At 45.9% G+C, this 21,056-nt stretch overlaps 1 pseudogene across 1 annotated transcript in view; it reads right to left on the bottom strand.

Moving 5' to 3' along the window:
* The window catches only part of LOC144769727 (uncharacterized), a 198,219-nt pseudogene that overhangs the window by 58,197 nt on the left and 118,966 nt on the right, over positions 1–21,056 (bottom strand). The window contains exons 11-12 of the transcript XR_013598746.1: positions 19,769–19,934; positions 18,336–18,505 (exon numbers count right to left, since the gene is read on the bottom strand). The product of XR_013598746.1 is annotated as an uncharacterized LOC144769727 (transcript). The remainder of the gene's footprint in view (positions 1–18,335; positions 18,506–19,768; positions 19,935–21,056) is intronic.

Below are 21,056 nucleotides of genomic sequence, written 5' to 3' on the forward strand. Positions count from 1 at the left end.
TTGTAAAATTTGGTAGTAATAAGGAGTGCAGGCTAGACTCTTACATTGTGGTTTGAAAGGGAGCATGCTTGGGGCAGAGGTTTCTCCCCCTGGACTAACTACATCGTGTACTGGGAGAGGTACATCGATGATGTTATCTGCTTGTGGTCCGGTTCAGTGGAACTTTTACATCAATACCTGACTTTCCTAAATGATAACATCTACAATGTGAAGTCTACTATGTTGTATGACAAGGAACAAATCAACTTCCTTGACATTCAGTTTTATATTCAACAGGGCCAGATACATAGTTCCCTTTTTAGGAAGGAGACCTCTTGCAATTCAGTATTGCACGCCACGAGTGCACACCCCAGTTCTAAAAAACAACATACCCTTTGGCGAGATGACCAGGATCCGTCAGACTTGTAGTGATGAAGAGAACTTTCAAACCAACATCAGGGATTTGAAAAAAAGATTTGCCAAAAGGGGATATACACAGAGCGTCCTTGACAAAGCTGAACAAAGGGTGTGTAATTTGAACAGGAATGATACACTTACGGAAAAAACAACTTCTGATAGAGCCAATTCAAAAGCGAGATTTCTAACTCATTACACAGTACATAGTGGTGCCATCTTTAACATCTTCCATTGGCATTGGCACTTATTGACTGATATTCCGGGACTTAAGGACTCTATTGAGAACAAACCTTCTGTTACATACAGGAGGGGTGTATCTCTAAAAAACTCTCTCTGTCCTAGCTATGTGACTACACCTAAGACAACACACACATGGCTACCGGCAAAGCCGAAGGGTTTTTATGTATGTGGAATGTGGAATGTATGCCCTTTGGGTAGAAATAAGACCGTGGATTTCTGCTATAATACATCGAAAAGATTCAATATAGGCCACTTTCTGAACTGCAACACCACACACGTGGTCTACATTTTGGGCTGTAGGTGTGGTATTATTTATGTTGGCAGCACTATTCGCTGCCTCAAGCTGAGAATACAGGAACATCGGCGGGCCATTAAATCTAAGGATGACAGGTATCGCATTACAAATCACTATTCTAGTGAACACCCGGATGATCTTACATTTTGGTTCCATGTAATAGACCACGTACCATTACAAACGAGAGGAGGTAACAGGGATCTGTTACTTAGACAAATGGAGTCAAGATGAATTTGCTGATTGAGGGCGACCCATCTGGGGCATAACACCGATGGGGAAATGCATTATTTTCTATAGATATGTTTGAAGTGCACTTCCTGGCCGGTGCGGGTTGGTTATGTTGCGTATTGGTTGGATATGAGATGCTGGTTAAGTTACTGTATTTATGAAATATGAGGAGTGTACACGTGTTACCATTGGGATTGTTTAATGAGATATGTGCTGCATATAAAACATTGGGTGATTACCATCAGGATTGCAAACTACTATTGACTATGATCCACTTTTTCTACATTTGGGGTTAGGTCTATGGCTGTCTCCTCCTGTCTATCCTTTGCTAACACTGTTTGTGAACGGACCATAAGTTAGTTAACCATACTTTATTGATTTTGTCTTGAGGTCCTTTTGCATTTGTTCAGAGGTACTGTACATTTTTTAAGATCAATTCTGAAGTTGTGGACTTTCGATTGTTACTGTGTACTTCTATGGGTTCCCTTATTGTCTGTACCTTGTCTGTGTAGCAACCATGTAGACACAGGGGTGTGGGCTTTACGTCTATGATGTGTTGTATAGTTACCCTGAGGAAGGCCCTCCATAGTAGTGACTGAATGATAGAAGGTGTAGTTTGTGTATTAGAAATATAAAATGTTGTTCCATATTATGGTACATATTAACTGCCACATAATAGAACTTTGGTATAAATTTTAATTCTAAATTCTTGGCTACAAACATTTGTTTACATATTTTCGTTTATAAGTTTTCCTCTCAGTGTTGGTTTCTATTAATATGGACAATTTTACTATTGGGAACTATAGTTCTAATATGGCGCCCGCCTTTTTGGAATAAGTATATTTGGATTGGGCTTGAAATGGGGTAAGCCACGAGGCAGCAACGTTTCTATTTATAGCTAGCCTACTCGTATGTTGGGTAATCTCAATTCAATTAATAAATAAATAAGTATTTTAAATTACTGACTTGAGGGTGCAAGTCCTCCATTAATACGGTGATGAACCTATTGTGGTTATGTTTTTGCCAATATTTCACTGTTCCAAGATGGCGCCTGTGCTTCTTAGTAAACACACGTGACCATAGATGCGGTCATGTGAAACGAATTGCGAGGCATTTTTTCTTTACTTAAGACCGTGACGATATGGCAGCTTTTCTTGTCAGTCCACATACGGGACGAATAGTGCAGGCGTCAACATTGACGAGGTAAGTGCGCGGGATGGGTGGGGGGCTGTTTAGCATACCATTGTATGTAGCTCCCCTATCGCAGGGTTAGATACTAGGTCCCGGTGTTGCGTGGCTAATGTAGTAACATACATACTAATTTCCATGTATATGATCCTGACTGTGATGTACCTTTAAGGTATTCTTTGGTACTGTCGTGTAGTTTGCAACTTTTTGCAGGTAAATGGGCCATAAGGATTTGCTTTTACTGTAGCTGTCATATGTATAAGGGCTATGGACCTAATGGGAAAAGTAGCCTCTTACATATGCCCGTTCTTTCTGATATGGCAATTAATGTCGCTTGCCTTAAATGAGGAGTGCAATTTTGGCTAAGGGCTACGGACCTAATGAGATAAGTAGCTTTTTGCATATGGCGATTAGTGTCGTCTGCCTTAAATGAGGAGTGCATTTTTGGCACAGGATGTTGGCTTTACGAATAATGAAACCAGAAAATGTTGGATATTCTATGCACGATTACTAGCTTTTTGCAAACAACCTGGGGTCTCATGTAAGCACTTATTCTCTCCATTCAGGACTCGTGGCCGCGATTTTGGCCCTTGGATTTTCTTAAAATTTGAAGAGATTAGTGAAGGTGGATTTGAATGTGAAGGAAAGACGATGCATTTTGTCTGACCTTACTTTATTTTTGGCCATAGTTAAATCATATCCTGTATTATGGATAGGACTGGAGTTACTGGTGGTTAAGATTGTTTTTGATGAACCACATGTATAATTTTAATAGCAGCACTAGTGAAAATGTTCCAGAATATAGTGACATTATCTTATACTTGACGTTTCCTTTGCAGCTAAGACCTGGTTTTTACTTTTCCAACGACCCATCTGAAAGTCTGTATGACGTCGTAACTGGTATATGATTTTTGGTAAGCTTTACACTAGTGTGTGACTTATTTCGGGTTTTTGGATGGTTTTGGTACAGCATTTGAATTTATATTTGGTATTTTACTTTAACCAGATGAGATTAACTGTGACGATATGTGTTGCAATATTGTGCCGATTACTCGATGATTAGAGCTTTGACCTTTTTTCCAAATTAGAATCCAGGTCTTCAAAGATTACTGTACATGTACAAATAAACCTTTTGGGATCCACTAACGGTCGGACACCGATTGAGTCAAACGAGACATAGACATTCTTGGGGAGACTACTTGATGGTCTATTTATGAATATTGTGTTGTGTATTAACTTACTGTATTCAAGAGAGAAACATTCTTCTCTCTTTTCCCTTTGCTCTTTTTCCTTGTCTGTTTTCTTTTATCCTTGGGATATCTGGTATTTTTCACTTTGTTTGCACATCGGTCTCATTATTTTACATGAGCCTTTTAATTTGCACCCTTTGGTGTATATTTTCTCTGTATAAGACTTTCGAATACAGGTTTCTCTATGTATCCAAAGCTTTTATTTCTATCGCTTGTGACGAAAGAGCAGAAATATTTTGAGCTTCCTACTGCGTTAGTAGTATTGTTTTGATTAGAAACCTATTCATATTGACGCTCGTGGATTAGGTTTAGGATATAATTATGTATCCAATTGTTCCCTCTTCCTTCTGTGCTAACAGCACTTTTATGTTTGGAGCCGGGCCGACGACGGCTGAAATGCCAGAAACCGGTCCCCGGAAGCTTGTCTCCTTTCTGGTGAAGAATTGGCTTGGTAGTTTGGTCTGCCCTGTTCCCATGATGCACTGGGCCAGGGACAGACTAATTTGCATATAGCCAGGTTCTGAGCTGGGATGGGGCAGTGAGCTAAATAACGGTGATGGATCAAGCCCTGATCTTTGGACTGGGTAAGAGTGGTCTGCTTAATTCAGACACTCTGTTCATCACCACCCCCTTTTCTGAATCGTTTTTGGCCACTATAGGTGTGGCAGGGTATACTCAGACATGAGTCCCTTGCTCACTGCTCCATCAGGATTCAAGCAAGCCGGGCCGACGACGGCTGAAATGCCAGAAACCGGTCCCCGGAAGCTTGTCTCCTTTCTGGTGAAGAATTGGCTTGGTAGTTTGGTCTGCCCTGTTCCCATGATGCACTGGGCCAGGGACAGACTAATTTGCATATAGCCAGGTTCTGAGCTGGGATGGGGCAGTGAGCTAAATAACGGTGATGGATCAAGCCCTGATCTTTGGACTGGGTAAGAGTGGTCTGCTTAATTCAGACACTCTGTTCATCACCACCCCCTTTTCTGAATCGTTTTTGGCCACTATAGGTGTGGCAGGGTATACTCAGACATGAGTCCCTTGCTCACTGCTCCATCAGGATTCAAGCAAGCCGGGCCGACGACGGCTGAAATGCCAGAAACCGGTCCCCGGAAGCTTGTCTCCTTTCTGGTGAAGAATTGGCTTGGTAGTTTGGTCTGCCCTGTTCCCATGATGCACTGGGCCAGGGACAGACTAATTTGCATATAGCCAGGTTCTGAGCTGGGATGGGGCAGTGAGCTAAATAACGGTGATGGATCAAGCCCTGATCTTTGGACTGGGTAAGAGTGGTCTGCTTAATTCAGACACTCTGTTCATCACCACCCCCTTTTCTGAATCGTTTCTGGCCACTATAGGTGTGGCAGGGTATACTCAGACATGAGTCCCTTGCTCACTGCTCCATCAGGATTCAAGCAAGCCGGGCCGACGACAGCTGAAATGCCAGAAACCGGTCCCCGGAAGCTTGTCTCCTTTCTGGTGAAGAATTGGCTTGGTAGTTTGGTCTGCCCTGTTCCCATGATGCACTGGGTCAGGGACAGACTAATTTGCATATAGCCAGGTTCTGAGCTGGGATGGGGCAGTGAGCTAAATAACGGTGATGGATCAAGCCCTGATCTTTGGACTGGGTAAGAGTGGTCTGCTTAATTCAGACACTCTGTTCATCACCACCCCCTTTTCTGAATCGTTTTTGGCCACTATAGGTGTGGCAGGGTATACTCAGACATGAGTCCCTTGCTCACTGCTCCATCAGGATTCAAGCAAGCCGGGCCGACGACGGCTGAAATGCCAGAAACCGGTCCCCGGAAGCTTGTCTCCTTTCTGGTGAAGAATTGGCTTGGTAGTTTGGTCTGCCCTGTTCCCATAATGCACTGGGCCAGGGACAGACTAATTTGCATATAGCCAGGTTCTGAGCTGGGATGGGGCAGTGAGCTAAATAACGGTGATGGATCAAGCCCTGATCTTTGGACTGGGTAAGAGTGGTCTGCTTAATTCAGACACTCTGTTCATCACCACCCCCTTTTCTGAATCGTTTTTGGCCACTATAGGTGTGGCAGGGTATACTCAGACATGAGTCCCTTGCTCACTGCTCCATCAGGATTCAAGCAAGCCGGGCCGACGACGGCTGAAATGCCAGAAACCGGTCCCCGGAAGCTTGTCTCCTTTCTGGTGAAGAATTGGCTTGGTAGTTTGGTCTGCCCTGTTCCCATGATGCACTGGGTCAGGGACAGACTAATTTGCATATAGCCAGGTTCTGAGCTGGGATGGGGCAGTGAGCTAAATAACGGTGATGGATCAAGCCCTGATCTTTGGACTGGGTAAGAGTGGTCTGCTTAATTCAGACACTCTGTTCATCACCACCCCCTTTTCTGAATCGTTTTTGGCCACTATAGGTGTGGCAGGGTATACTCAGACATGAGTCCCTTGCTCACTGCTCCATCAGGATTCAAGCAAGCCGGGCCGACGACGGCTGAAATGCCAGAAACCGGTCCCCGGAAGCTTGTCTCCTTTCTGGTGAAGAATTGGCTTGGTAGTTTGGTCTGCCCTGTTCCCATGATGCACTGGGCCAGGGACAGACTAATTTGCATATAGCTAGGTTCTGAGCTGGGATGGGGCAGTGAGCTAAATAACGGTGATGGATCAAGCCCTGATCTTTGGACTGGGTAAGAGTGGTCTGCTTAATTCAGACCCTCTGTTCATCACCACCCCCTTTTCTGAATCGTTTTTGGCCACTATAGGTGTGGCAGGGTATACTCAGACATGAGTCCCTTGCTCACTGCTCCATCAGGATTCAAGCAAGCCGGGCCGACGACAGCTGAAATGCCAGAAACCGGTCCCCGGAAGCTTGTCTCCTTTCTGGTGAAGAATTGGCTTGGTAGTTTGGTCTGCCCTGTTCCCATGATGCACTGGGCCAGGGACAGACTAATTTGCATATAGCCAGGTTCTGAGCTGGGATGGGGCAGTGAGCTAAATAACGGTGATGGATCAAGCCCTGATCTTTGGACTGGTAAGAGTGGTCTGCTTAATTCAGACACTCTGTTCATCACCACCCCCTTTTCTGAATCGTTTTTGGCCACTATAGGTGTGGCAGGGTATACTCAGACATGAGTCCCTTGCTCACTGCTCCATCAGGATTCAAGCAAGCCGGGCCGACGACGGCTGAAATGCCAGAAACCGGTCCCCGGAAGCTTGTCTCCTTTCTGGTGAAGAATTGGCTTGGTAGTTTGGTCTGCCCTGTTCCCATGATGCACTGGGCCAGGGACAGACTAATTTGCATATAGCCAGGTTCTGAGCTGGGATGGGGCAGTGAGCTAAATAACGGTGATGGATCAAGCCCTGATCTTTGGACTGGGTAAGAGTGGTCTGCTTAATTCAGACACTCTGTTCATCACCACCCCCTTTTCTGAATCGTTTTTGGCCACTATAGGTGTGGCAGGGTATACTCAGACATGAGTCCCTTGCTCACTGCTCCATCAGGATTCAAGCAAGCCGGGCCGACGACGGCTGAAATGCCAGAAACCGGTCCCCGGAAGCTTGTCTCCTTTCTGGTGAAGAATTGGCTTGGTAGTTTGGTCTGCCCTGTTCCCATGATGCACTGGGCCAGGGACAGACTAATTTGCATATAGCCAGGTTCTGAGCTGGGATGGGGCAGTGAGCTAAATAACGGTGATGGATCAAGCCCTGATCTTTGGACTGGGTAAGAGTGGTCTGCTTAATTCAGACACTCTGTTCATCACCACCCCCTTTTCTGAATGGATATAAATAAAGACCATGGAAAATTTTGAGATTTCACTGTTACTGATCTGTTCTGCCTTTCTTTCAATGTTATAAATTTACATATTTTTATATGTTGTTATATTTGGTTTTATATACATGTTGTATATTTTTGTCAATTTGTCAATGCGCTGTTTCATGTAGGAGACACTTAGTGTGTTTTTATTTGTGTACCTTTTTCAGCCCTGACAAGGTTCCTTTCGGAACGAAACACGTTGGCTGATGTCGAATTTGAAAAATTTAAATAAAGAATATATTTTGGAACACTTTTGGAACTATTTGACTTCATCCCGGTGCACCGTCCTTCCACTTGTGAATCTTCTTATCTGGTCTCCTGTGGAGTATAAGTGCGGCATACTCCGGATGTGATTGCACGGACAATATACAACGTTTTTTTACTTAAGAAACTGAGGTGCTGAGCCCTGGTCAGCCGCACTGTGTTTTTTCCATTGACAACTTAGGACAGAATTGTCCCTCATTTTCAGTGGCCCCACATGTCTGAAGACACAAAGGAGTTTTGTCGCTCCTGTGTCACCTGTCAAGCCAGTGGTAAGGCAGGTGGCACCACAATGGCCCCCCTGATACCACTACCTGTGGTGGGGATTCCCTTTGAGAGAGTGGGGAGTGACAGTGTTGGACCAATGGATCCTCAAACAGCATCTGGGCACAGGTTTATCCTAGTGGTGGTGGACTATGCCACTAGGTACCCAGAGGCGATTCCCCTTAGGACCACTACAGCACCTGTGGTGGCAAGAGCCCTCTTGGGAGTGTTCTCAAGAGTGGGTTTCCCTAAGGAGGTAGTTTCTGACAGAGGGGCACATTTTATGTCTAGCTACTTGACTGCAATGTGGAAGGAGTGTGGAGTGAACTACAAATTCACCACACCCTATAACCCACAATGCAATGGTTTAGTTGAAAGATTCAACAAAACCTTAAAGGGTATGATCAAGGGTCTCCCAGAAAAGCTTAGGCGGAGATGGGAAATCCTACTACCCTGCCTTATATTTGCATACAGGGAGGTTCCTCAGAAGGTGGTTGGCTACAGCTCTTTTGAACTTCTGTTTGGGCATCCTTTAAGAGGCCCACAGTGTCTAGTGAAGGAGGGATGGAAGTTTCCTCTCAAACCCCCTAAACAGGACATTGTGGACTATGTGCTTGGTCTCCGCTCCAGGATGGCTGAGTACATGAAAAAGGCAACTAAAAACCTTGAGGCTAGCCAGGAATTACAGAAAGCCTGGCATGACCAAAATGCTGTACTGACTGTTTACCAGCCAGGACAGAAAGCGTGGGTGTTGGAGCCTGTGGCATCAGCAGCTCTCCAAGACAAGTGGAGTGGTCCCCACACAATTTTTGAACAGAAGGGAGAGGTTACCTATTTGGTGGACCTTGGAACTCCCAGGAGCCCCCATAGGGTGCTTCATGCCAACAGACTGAAACCATATGTTGACAACATGGGTTTGCTCATGGCCACTGATGAGGGACAGGAGGAAGAGAGTGATCCACTCCCTGATCTGTTCTCACAGAACCCTGATGATGGGTCAGTAGATGGTGTAGCCTTGGCAGGCAGCCTCACTGACCAGCAGCAAACTGATTTCAGACAGGTGCTCAATCAGTACAGACATGTGTTCTCTCTGACTCCAAGTCAGACTACCTGGTGCACTCATGAAGTGGAAACTGGAGAAAATCTGCCTGTTAAAAATAGGATTTACAGGCAACCTGATCATGTCAGGTACTGTATCAGAAAGTGTTGGATTTGGGAGTTATTGAACCCTCAGATAACCCATGGGTTAGTCCAGTGGTCTTGGTACGAAAACCTCACACCCAGGGTGGTAAGAGAGAGATGAGGTTTTGTGTTGACTACAGGGGTCTCAATCCAGTCACTAGGACTGATGACCATCCAATCCCAAGAGCAGATGAGCTTATAGATATGTTGGCCTCAGCCAAATTTCTGAGCACATTCGATCTTACAGCTGGTTACTGGCAGATCAGATTAGCTGATGATGCAAAGCCAAAGACAGCATTTTCTACCCTTAGTGGGCACTATCAATTTGTGGTAATGCCCTTTTGTTTGAAGAGGTTGGTGAACAAAGTCCTAACAGGCCTGGAAGACTATAGTGCAGCATATATGGATGACATTGCTGTCTTTACCTCTACCTGGGAGGATCACCTGGTCCACCTGAGAAATGTTTTGGGGGCCCTGCAAAGGGCAGGCCTAACTATAAGTGCCAGATAGGGCAGAGTTAGGTTGTGTACCTGCGCCACCTTGTAGGTGGAGGCCTGGCTCAATCATTACAGAGCAAAATCCAGATCATCATGGAATGGGTTGCCCCAACTACCCAGACTCAGGTCAGAGCTTTCTTGGGCCTGACTGGGTACTACAGAAGATTTGTCAAGGGGTATGGTTCCATTGTGACATCCCTGAATGAATTAACTTCTAAAAGAATGCCAAAGAAAATTCAGTGGACAGTTAGCTGTCAAAGGCATTTGATGACCTGAAGCAGGCCATGTGCACTGCACCAATTCTGCAAAGTCCTAACTACTCCAAAGAATTCATTGTCCAAACAGATGCATCTGAGTTGGGGGTAGGGGCTGTGCTATCACAGATGAATGATAGAGGTCAGGACCAGTCAGTAGCTTTTATTAGCAGAAGGCTGACCCCTAGAGAGAAATGTTTGCCAGCTATTGAGAGAGAGGCCTTTGCTATGGTTTGGGCTCTGAAGAAGCTGAGACCATACTTGTTTGGCACTCACTTCACTGTTCAGACTGACCATAAGCCCTTCTTATGGCTACAACAGATGAAGGGTAAAAAACCCAAACTTTTGAGGTGGTCCATTTCCCTACAGGGGATGTACTATACAGTAGAACATAGACTTGGGAGTAACCATGCCAATGCAGATGGACTCTTCAGATATTTCCAATTAGAACATGAAGACTCAACTGGTCAAGGTTAGTTTAATGTCCCTGCGTTTTGGGGAGAGGGGAGGTTGTGTAGGAGATTAGGACCTGCTTACTATGGTTACCTGTACAAACAGAAGGAGGTCTCCTTAACAATCCATCAGGGGACAAGGAGAGACAGGAGTAAGAAATCAAAAAGTCCCTACAACCCAGTATCGGAGAGAAGACTGGTAGCTGATAACAGAACCCACTAGTGCCAGCTAATTGCAGGTTTGTATTAAAATAGTACAATTGCAAAGGCATACAATCTAAATGAGGTAATTGCCTTAAAATTAATAACAATTTTTCTGTCCGGATTGATGACGGAATATATAAAACAATCAGTCCAACTGTTAGTAATATTCACCTACTGACAATGAATCTTGCAAAATAATTCCGTTGCTACTGGAATAGCTGACCCCTAATAGACCCACTAGTATGCCTTGTAGAGTGCCTACAACCTGTTTCACAATAAAAGCTGAGAAACATAGTATATAATGCATGCCATGTAAAAAGTGGATAAAGATTGTTCGATAATTTAAAAATCTGTAAAGACTAGTAAAACATTATGTTAATGTGATTAATAATTGTATGTTTCCTTTGATTAGAGAACTGGACATTTTAGTTTCTTTCAAGTGTTTTTGTATTTTGAATTTGATACTGTGTATCCACACAGCTTTTAATGTGACAATTTAGTTTCTTTCAAGTGTTTTTGTATTTTGAACTTGGTACTGTGTAGCCACACAGCTTTTAATGTTTTACTGTAATGGCACTTATATGCATTAATTGTGTTTTTTATAAAAGATTAAATTGAAATGTTTTAATATAAACCTTTTGTGGAACAATCCTTTATTGCAATTGTACTATTTTAATACAAATCTGCAATTAGCTGGCACTAGTGGGTTCTGTTATCAGCTACCAGTCTTCTCTCCGATACTGGGTTGTAGGGACTTTTTGATTTCTTACTATGGTTACCCCCACTTTTTGCTGGTGTTTCACTGTTTTTCGACTTTAGTCTGGCTGGGGCCCTGCTATTCAGGACCCCAGCCTAGCTGCTTCCTCTCTAAAATGATTGCATGCCACCCCTTGGAAGCCTTCCAAAATGATACCACAGGTCTGCTACTGCAGCCTGGGTAAGGTGGCACCCCTTACTAAGATATAGGTTACCTATATCTACCTATATCTACCTTTAATCACTGACACATATAAACCTATAAGTCACTCCTATGGCAGGCCTTATCAATCCTGAAGGCAGAGTGCTTGGTTTTGTGTGAGAGGGGGCCCATGCATGAGCAGGACCCCTCTGCAGCTTTCAGAGCCTATTCTCTGAGGCTGTTCTGTGATGCAGCTAGACCATATACTCTTAAGTGCATTATATCCTCGCGGTAAATGTTAACTTTGGAATGGCTACATGGAAACATGTCTTGTTTGGTGTAAAAACACTTTGGAATCCTACCCCCACCCCCTGTATCCTGGTGGCGGGGGTAGAATACCACCCTTCTAGAAGGAGAGACATGTACACACTGGTCTAACCGGTAATAGTTTAAAAGAGCCCTGGCATCACACAATGGATGCTGCAGCCAAAGACACGGGTCTGACCTCCTGCTGCTGGACGAAACTCAAGCAGGGGAGGCCTGAACAATAGGTTTCCTGTCAAATGGAGGTGTAACCACCTCCCAGACAGGTTTTAGTGTATTGGGGCTGGGTGGGTGCATTCAGAGAATGCTTTTCAGACAGTGCTAGGGGCACACTTGGTGTCCCTGTGCATATTCCAGTTCAAACCGGTTGCAGGGGCACTCAGCCCTTGCTCTGGCGCGAAACTGGACAAAGGGAATGGGTGTAACCACCCCTCTTCCCAGACCCTCTCATAGGTTGGTCTCCAGAGTATGTCCATCCCCCTTTCTTAGTATAAGTAAGGGACCTCAGTCCTTAGGACTTCAGATTACACCTGGACGAAACTCTGTTACATATATCCTGAAACTTCGACATTCTACACGACTAGAAGACGGAAGGATCTCCCTTGGGGTCCCCAGCTGAGACCCGCAGCCCTCACGAGTGACGTGGGACCGGAACTCCTGGACACCGTGCACTTTGCAAGTGCATCGACTTCCCGAGCTTCCCCAAAGTTGTGCATTGGGCTACTTGTAATCCAAGCCCCGAGCACCATCTGCACCGAAGATTGTGGACCTACTCTCCACGAGTGTTCCGTGAGCCCGCTTCTAGCATTTCTGCTTGAAGCCCCTTCACGATCCCTGGTCCGTCGACTGGTGGGTCCCCACAAAGGTAACTCTTCTTTCCTTTGGGCTTCCCTGGTTGCTCCAGACGTGCCCTGACTCCCCACCGAGTGGTGAGTCCTTCAGACCTTGCTGGTCTGCACCGAAGCCAACCTCTGCTTTCTGCGTGGGTTGCTGTTGCCAAGGCTTGTTGGGTCCAATCTGGAAACCGACACCGCAGCATTCAACATCCTTTGTGGGACAGCTCGAATCCAGCTCCTGGTCATCAATGACGCCTCCTGGTCCTCCTGGCTGAAGAATCAAGCTTCACCTTCTTCACCTGAAATCTCCCGACAACGTTGGGCATCCGCTCATCGCCTTTCTGGTCACTGGCAAGTGACCCAGACTCTGTCCCCTCTACTTCCAGGTTCTTCACACCTCCCATCCACCCTTGGATCCACCCGGACACTTTCCACTTGGACGCCAGCAGCAATTTGCTGCAGATCGTCATTGAAATTGATGACGAAACCCAACACAAAAAGACACCTATTCACCCGGCTTCCCTTGGTGAGGTAACTTGAGTTATCCAGCGCTCCTGTTGGTATTGACGCTAGAAGCTCCTAGTTCTAAAGGGGTTTGCTCCAGGTCCTCTTCTAAGTGTCCTTAATCTTTAAAATTCCAACCGCGACTTTTCCCATAAAAGTAAATGGTGATTTGCAGCTGTGTTTAGCCACTGCACCCGTCCCACGTGGGTCCCCTGTGTCACTACCTTGGGTGGCTCCTGGTGGCCCCAGCTGTTCTAAAGGCCCTAGGCCTTGTCTCTATGTCAGTCGTGGTTCTTATACCACTTTCTTAATATATGGTTTGGTACGCCCCTAGGGCTAAACATATATGGTGCTAATTTACTGTGTGCTAATTAAGTTTACTGAATGTACTTTTGCCTCTAGCCTCATAAAGAGACTAGAGGGATGTGTTTAGAATAAATACATATATTTTATATGTATACCTGGGGTGGTTCTCCTTTCATTTGGTCATCCATGAGATTATAGACTGGTAAAACAAGCTGCTTTATATAGGTTTTCTTTAACCCCTTGTCCGCGGCGGTAAATCTGCCGGGGCCTTGGGGGGGAGGGGGCCCGCGCGGCGCCGCCATGCTCGTGATAGAACCACTACGTCACGAGCCACGGGCGCGCTCTGCTTGTGACGGAGTGGTTCCGTCACGGCCCCGCCCGGTCAATAAAACAGCTGCCCATTCGCGGAATTGACGCCCCATAGGCAGGGAGGCCGCGCTGTTACACAACCACTCCGTCACCAGCACAGCGTGTCCGTGGCTCGTGACGGAGTGGTTCCGTCAGGAGCACAGAAGGGTTAAACCTACCATCAATAAGGGTCGTTTGGACTGGTGCAAGGTGCCAACTAGAATAGTGGACAGCATATTCCAGCCCAACTTCTCACAGGCTATACAAGAAAAAACGCCTCATCAGGTGTAGTAAGCTCTATATAAATGTAACTTGCTATGTGTAAATACTGGGAAAGACCAACATATTTGACATTCTTACAGTTCATGTATGACTCGTAAACCGGGACTGAACAAGTCAAAACAAAGTGAAAAGCTGCCTTTCTTAACACCTTCAGTGCTCATGACATCTCCCGGGCGTCATGAGTCACGGTAGGTGTGTGCTCATGATGGCCGTGAGTCAGAACGTTGCCGCTCCTCCCACGCGCAATTAATTCCCCGCCTGTGCGGGCAAATTAATCAATGGGCGGAGTTCTGACGGCTACCGGCCGTCATGAGCATACGCCTAACATGATTTATGACGGCCGGGAGCTGTCATGAGCACTGCAGGGCCGCGCCCTGCCCCTCCCCTGCACCACAGCGAAATTCGCGCAGTGGCGCAGGGGTTAAGTATGTGTGAAGTGCTAACATTTGTTTCCCCTCCGCTTCATTTGTATCTAGGTGTGAGGCTCCTGACTACTCCCAGCCAACAGACCTGCACGTTGTTGCTTGTTGCAGATGGAAAGCATACAATGTGCAGGCGATGCTGAAAGTGTCATGGCGTTTGGAAATTACACCAGGACGAGTTCAGCACATTATTTAGTGGGGCCTTAATCTTGGCAGGGTGGACGGCGTTCACCCTGTGAAAATAGTAGCTGGACGTTCTCCACCTGCGTGCACCCCCGACTCGTGCCCTGCTGTATAGACACATCCAGATATGCAACTCCTGTCCCTGTGCTGTTGTTGCGATTATCATACATGATGCATAAGGACCCGTTATAACAAAGACATGGTCACCATCTGACCAATGGAGGTGTGTCTCCTCACCATCAGACTAACACGTGGTTTAACAGTTATAGTATATCTTTTAAATGGTGAAAATGACATCACACAGTTTAACTAGCACCTATTAATTATAAATAAATAATACATTCTCAACAACAGCTATTTAACAGGTTTGCTACTGAAGTGACTGGTCACACTTGAGAGCTGGGTTACTATCAGGGCTGCCTTAAGCATGGGCGAGCTGGGCCAAGGCCCCCGTGAGGGCACCAACCTTCAGAGGGGCTCAGGGACCGCAGGCAGCAGTCTCTCTACAACTTTGCTTGAAAGAAACATGTAGTAACTACTGCTCTGAACTCTGTTTTTATCCTTTTTCTTGTCCTCCTTCAATTTCTCCTCTACCTTTTCAGTTTCCCAAAGCACTGACAATTAAAGATAGCAAGTGGAAGGAGGGGGTGCTGAATTGTGTTTCACTCACAGCCCTATCTGAGCAAAGGACACCTCTGGGTAATATGTACTGCAGTGTACAAAAAAAAAGGATGGACGGAATGCCTGAATTAAGCTCAGACACTGGTAATTACTCTGGCTGCATCTCAGTCCATCGTCCTTGTTATACTGAGGTGGAGTGATGTGCAAAATATAAGGGACTAGGGTGGGGCACGAGTAATTACCAGTGTCTGAGATTAATTCATGCTTTTCATCGATCACTTTTTTGTATACTTCAGTGTGATGTCCGAAATGGGGCGGGTATGACTAGACATGGGTCCCTTACACACTGTGCCACTGGAATGAAACTAAACCAGATTGTTAAGGCCTAATAAGGGCAAAAATAGTCCTTGGTTGCTTTTGTTCCGGTTCAGGGAGGACCTGGCCTAGGTGTCCAGTTCGGGTGGACTGTTCCTATTGGAGCATGGTCAAGAATGATTTGCATATGACTGGGTCCACATTGAGGTGAAATGGTGTGCAAAATAACAATGGGCTGGGATGCGACCTGAGTAATTACCAGTGCCTGAGGGTGACTCAAACCTTCCTTCAATCACTTTTTTGTAGACTTCAGTGTAAAACCCTAAGTGGGACGGGAATGCCCAGACATGGGTCCTGTGCACACTGTGTCACTGGAACCAACCTATAGCTGGCTGATGAGCACTAACTAGGGTGAAACCGGGTTCGGGTTTGTCCGTGTTCCGGTTCAGTGAGGACCTGGCGTAGCGGCTCGGGCTGGCCTGTTCTCTCTGGAGCATGGTCAAGACTGAAATGCGTTTAGTGGGGTCCAAACTGAGGTGGTATGGGAAACAAAGTACTTACTTGTGGCTGAGATTAATTCAAGCATTCCATCCATCACTTTTTTTAAATGAATGAATTAAATGAATGTGATTCTTATATAGCGCAAACTGTCACCCTACGGGTATCCTGGCGCTTCAGACTAAAGAAAATTGACCAGAGTAGAATAGATCAGATCAGAATATCAGAGAAAAAAAGTCAGACCCTAGGAAAAAGCCCGGTTTTAAGACTCTTTCAAAACTCAATCAGGGAATTCGTTTGTCTGATGTTTGGGGTAGCTCGTTCCATAGACGGGCACCAGCCACATTAAGTGCCCTCCCTCCCATCCTAGAACGTTTAGACCTAGGAATCGTCAGTAAACTGGCACTAGAGAAGCGAAGCTGGCTCTTGGGCTGGTACCAGGTGAATTTTTCCTGTAGTGGGACTGGACCCAGCTCGTGCACCGCTCTGAACACCAGGCAGAGAGATTTAAAATGGACCCTTTCCTTAATAGGCAGCCAGTGTAAATCTCTCAAGGCCATGGTGGTGGATGAATGACGCAGCCTATTAAGCACCAGTTTTGCTGCTGCAGATTGGACTCACTGCAACCCCTGAATGATGTACTGTGGAGCTCTCAAATACAGGGAGGTGCAGTAGTCCAGCCTGTTTATCACTGTGCTTCTCACTGACAGGGAGCGCAAATCTTTTGGTAATAGTGAGAGTATCTGACGTAGCATACGGATTAGGGAGAAGCATACACTGGCGGTCTTACTTGCCTGTGACTCCATCTGAAGATTGTCATCAATAGACATTGAAAAGAATAGGGCTGATCGTAGAGCCCTGCGGCACCCCATGCACTACCGGGAATTTGCTGGAGGAAAACGGTGCCAAGGTTACCACCTGCTGTCTCCCCGCTAGATAGGCCTGTAGCCATTGCAGCGCCCGCCCCTTCACCCCTATCTTCTCCAATCTCTCCACTAAGATTGAGTGGCTCACCGTGTCGAACGCGGCCGACATATCGAGAAGCACTAGAACAGTAGCATTCCCGTTGTCGGCTCGCATACGTAGATTGTCCAGCATGGTGGCCAGAGCCGTCTCAGTCCCATGACCTGGGCGAAACCCAAATTGATCTCTGTCAAGCAGATGATTGACCTCCAAGAAGCACGATAAAGTCCTGCTAACTGCCTTTTCCAGGATTTTAACCGGATATGGCAGGAGAGAGATGGGTCTAAAGTTTGCAGGGATTGTCGGGTCCAGAGAGGGCTTTTTAATCAGTGGAGTCACCACCGCTTGCTTCCAACCCTCCAGCCCTCCGGGACAATTCCTTCTTCTAAAGACACTTATGGTTAATATGTAGACTAATGTGGTTGATTTTTTAGTAGACCCAGAAAGTCAGGAGCAGGGGCCCCTGGGAAAGATGGAGGGAGCTCACAAGATGCTGCAGGGACTATGTTGGGGAAGCTGCGGGAGAGTGTGAGAGAAAGGAGAGTCAGAATAGACAGGAAGGAGTTAAATGGTGCATGTGTACAATTACGTGCACACATCATTGTCAAGGGGAATAGAAACCGATAGAAACACTGTGAAAAACTGCTGGCCACTGCAAGCCTGGGGTGTGTGTGAAAACACAACCTTCAAAACATAAACCCCAAAAGTTAGACTACCAACACCTCAACCTTGCATAAATATTTCCCTACAAAATGTAAATCCACTATTAACTGCTTACACCAAATATGCTAGGACTGGACTTGGAATAAGAAAATTATACCAGCACACAAATATGTGGGATGTGACTTTGGGTAGATATAAGAATTAAATTCACATTAGAACTTTGGAATGTCAGGAGCTCCATTGAAGATGGTGGAGTGCCCCGGGTTTCTATTGGCTGGTAAAAGCCTGGTGCCTTTCACAGCTGTTTCTGTGAACAAAGGCCTCACAGAGCCCAAAGGGTATTTCAACCCCCTCTGGCTTCCTGAAGCCTTTATTTTACAAATTAGAACATGCTGCCCTCTAGGGGCGGAATGTTCTAAAAGGCTTATAGCACACTGTATCTGGGCTATACCAGCCATTAAAGGTCCGCTCCCTTGTTAAAGGCCCTCACCTTTAACGCTGGAGCGGGCCTTTATTGGCTGATATTTCCCACTACGGCGGGCTATAAGGCTATATTAAATTGACATACTGTCAAGATTTTATATGTCTTATTGCAATCTGTGTTTTTACATGGAATTCCAGCAGTGAGACAGCCTGTGGTAACTAATATCACACTTTCTTCTTACATGAGGCCAGGTCACCTGAGAACTGTAGAGGTATAGATGTCTTCAGCAGGGCCACATCGTAGTCAGTGGTAGATGTGGAGAACTGCGCGTTGTAGTAGATTTTTTTCACTGAATAAATCCCAGATCCCCCAATCAAGGTGGAGCCAGCATGGACCCTCCAGTTATTGACGGTAAACAGGCCGGACCTGGAATACAGGGTAGAAAGATCTACTTGTTAAAGGCAGCCTTGCTTAGGGGCATGTGGGGTGGGACTCGGGTGAACAAAGGAAGAGTCACAACCATGGGGTGCAAAAGAGACATGACCCTCAGGGCAATCAATGCTATGTCAGATAATCAAGGCTCACCATGACAAATTACCTTTTGGCTTTAGAATGAGTGGTCAATGTAGGGCAATCATCTTTTTACTAATCGCAACAATGCTGGCATGGGGTTCCAAGGACAGTGTAACTAACCATGGGAAGCTAGGTCTGTGGTTAAATTGCACCTGTGCAAATTGAAGCAAGTTCTGACACACCAGCCTTGTGACTTGAGATCACATCTGAACTCACCAGCAAGTACTTATCTTTGTGAGTTCTTTTGCTGGTACCACGGAAAAACAGCCAGTGAATAGTTTGTCTGGTCAAAACTTGGCCCTCATAGAGCCAGGTCTTCAGCCAAGGGTGGCAGATTGCAAAATCTAGGATAGCGCATGCTTGATCAGCTTGAATGAGAAATGTCAACTAAAGAAGGTAAAGGCAATGGTTTTGAGCCTAGTGAATGAGGGTGGGCAATATTAGTAGCTGACCCATAGATTCAGATGGCCTCCAAGAACAAGGCTCAATGAACCCGGGTAAGAGTAGTGCCTAAAACTCTTGGACAGAAAGAGAGAGAAAAGATGGCAGACATGGGGGTGATCATTTACAGCACAGCTGACCGCCATAAAAAAGACTTGTGAGGCAAAACTGGACAAAACTATTGTAATATTGTCAGCATTCTCCTGATAAAATGTGTGCTGTAGAAAGCAATAACTCAGCTTGCCAGAGGATTGTGGGCAGGAAGCACAGACTATTGAATGAGAAATCCATGACGAATGTCTAGACCAACTTAGTAAGGTTTGTAAAACAAGGAAGAGAATTTCAGTCATGAAACTCAAAGCATACACTCAGAGGACACTTGAGGTCATACATGAAGTGCATTCTCAACATACGTTTAGAGTAAAGTTACAGCGCGTACACTAAGGGTACTTAAAACATGTACACGAAGGACACAAATTAGCAGATAACACTTAGAGGATATTCTGAGCATATTTATAACTCATAGACCAGACCTGGAAGAGGGAGATGTTCACAGCACAAATGGACAGTTGAGTATCAATCAGGGTAGGGGAGGTCCTCAACGCACAAAGGCTAACATGAGAACTGTAGCACCGGGGTAGGTTACTCACATAACATATCCAAAGAGATACTCACAGCACAAAGCAGTGGGCAGCACTCAGGACCCACTGCGACGAGATGATGGAACCGCCGCAAACATGCTGCCCGTCCCAATGTAGGCTGACTTGCCAGGGCCAGCTTCCCTCAGATGACGGGGACCCGCCAATGATGCGCTGCCCCACTTCAGGCCGACGACCACAGTCTACAGAAGGACAGACAAGGGCTAGATACTAGGAGTAGAAAAAAGGGTGTGTGGAAAGGGTAACAAGGTGGGACAGCAGAGCACACCCCACTCCAACACCTCAGAACCACTCACAAACAGCAGGCCTATAACACCCTCTACAGCAGACTACAGGACACACAGATAGAATACACTGCATCAATTGTAAGCGTGGGTGATTCCAGGCCCACTGAGTCCCACTTCCCAGGGGTTCAAGAGTTGAGATGAGGCTGAACTACAGAGAAAAGCTGGAGATTTACCTGAAAAGCAGTTTAGGTCTTCTGTAGACAAGGACTTATCTTATTTACCACAATGCATGCACAAGACCTCATTCTGAACAACCGCCATGCCAAGATTTAGCAAAGTATGCTGATAAATCTGCAAAGGTTACTAAATCTTGGTCACATCCATCATGTAGCAAGTGCCATCGAACCCCGTCAACATGCAAGGTTCAGGGTTTCAGAGGACCATCACTAATAACAATAGTCTGCGACCAATATGTGTTAAAGACACTCAACTGGGCATGTTGCCCAGCACACACAGCACACAAGGCCACAGGAACAGGTGTGAGGCTCCGAAGCGTTACCTGTGCACTGCAGGGAGACGCCTTGTTGAGCGGGACAGCTCTGACTTCATGTGCCACAAAGAGACAATAACACAACTTAGAGATTGTTAAGGCCACTCCCTCTTTACTTTGCAGAGCATTCTAAATGATTTTCTGAATAAAACGCATGTACAGAAGCAACATTGAACCCTGGTCATCAATAAAGGAATCACCCTAATACTCATAACACACAAGCAATATCTAACACTTTAATCACCACTCCTGCACTTCTAGTTGATAATCGAGGTGGCGGCAAGGGGGGCCACCGTTGCAATTCTCTTAATCACGATATTACTCTAGGAGGCTACAAAGAACATTGTAGGGGTCTGACTGGGTCCTACACTGCTAAGGTGAATGACCCATTCCCTCGACCTGAAGGCCGTAGCGAGGCCCCTTTATCTCTAAGGCCACGTCCAATTCCAAAGTCATTCCTCAGTCTAATATCTTCATGAACAATGTACCAAAGCTCGACTGTAAAAACAAATCTGAATATGGCGAAG

This window comes from Lissotriton helveticus, chromosome 7 (genome assembly GCF_964261635.1).
Source record: "Lissotriton helveticus chromosome 7, aLisHel1.1, whole genome shotgun sequence".
In the NCBI taxonomy this organism is placed as follows: domain Eukaryota; kingdom Metazoa; phylum Chordata; class Amphibia; order Caudata; family Salamandridae; genus Lissotriton; species Lissotriton helveticus.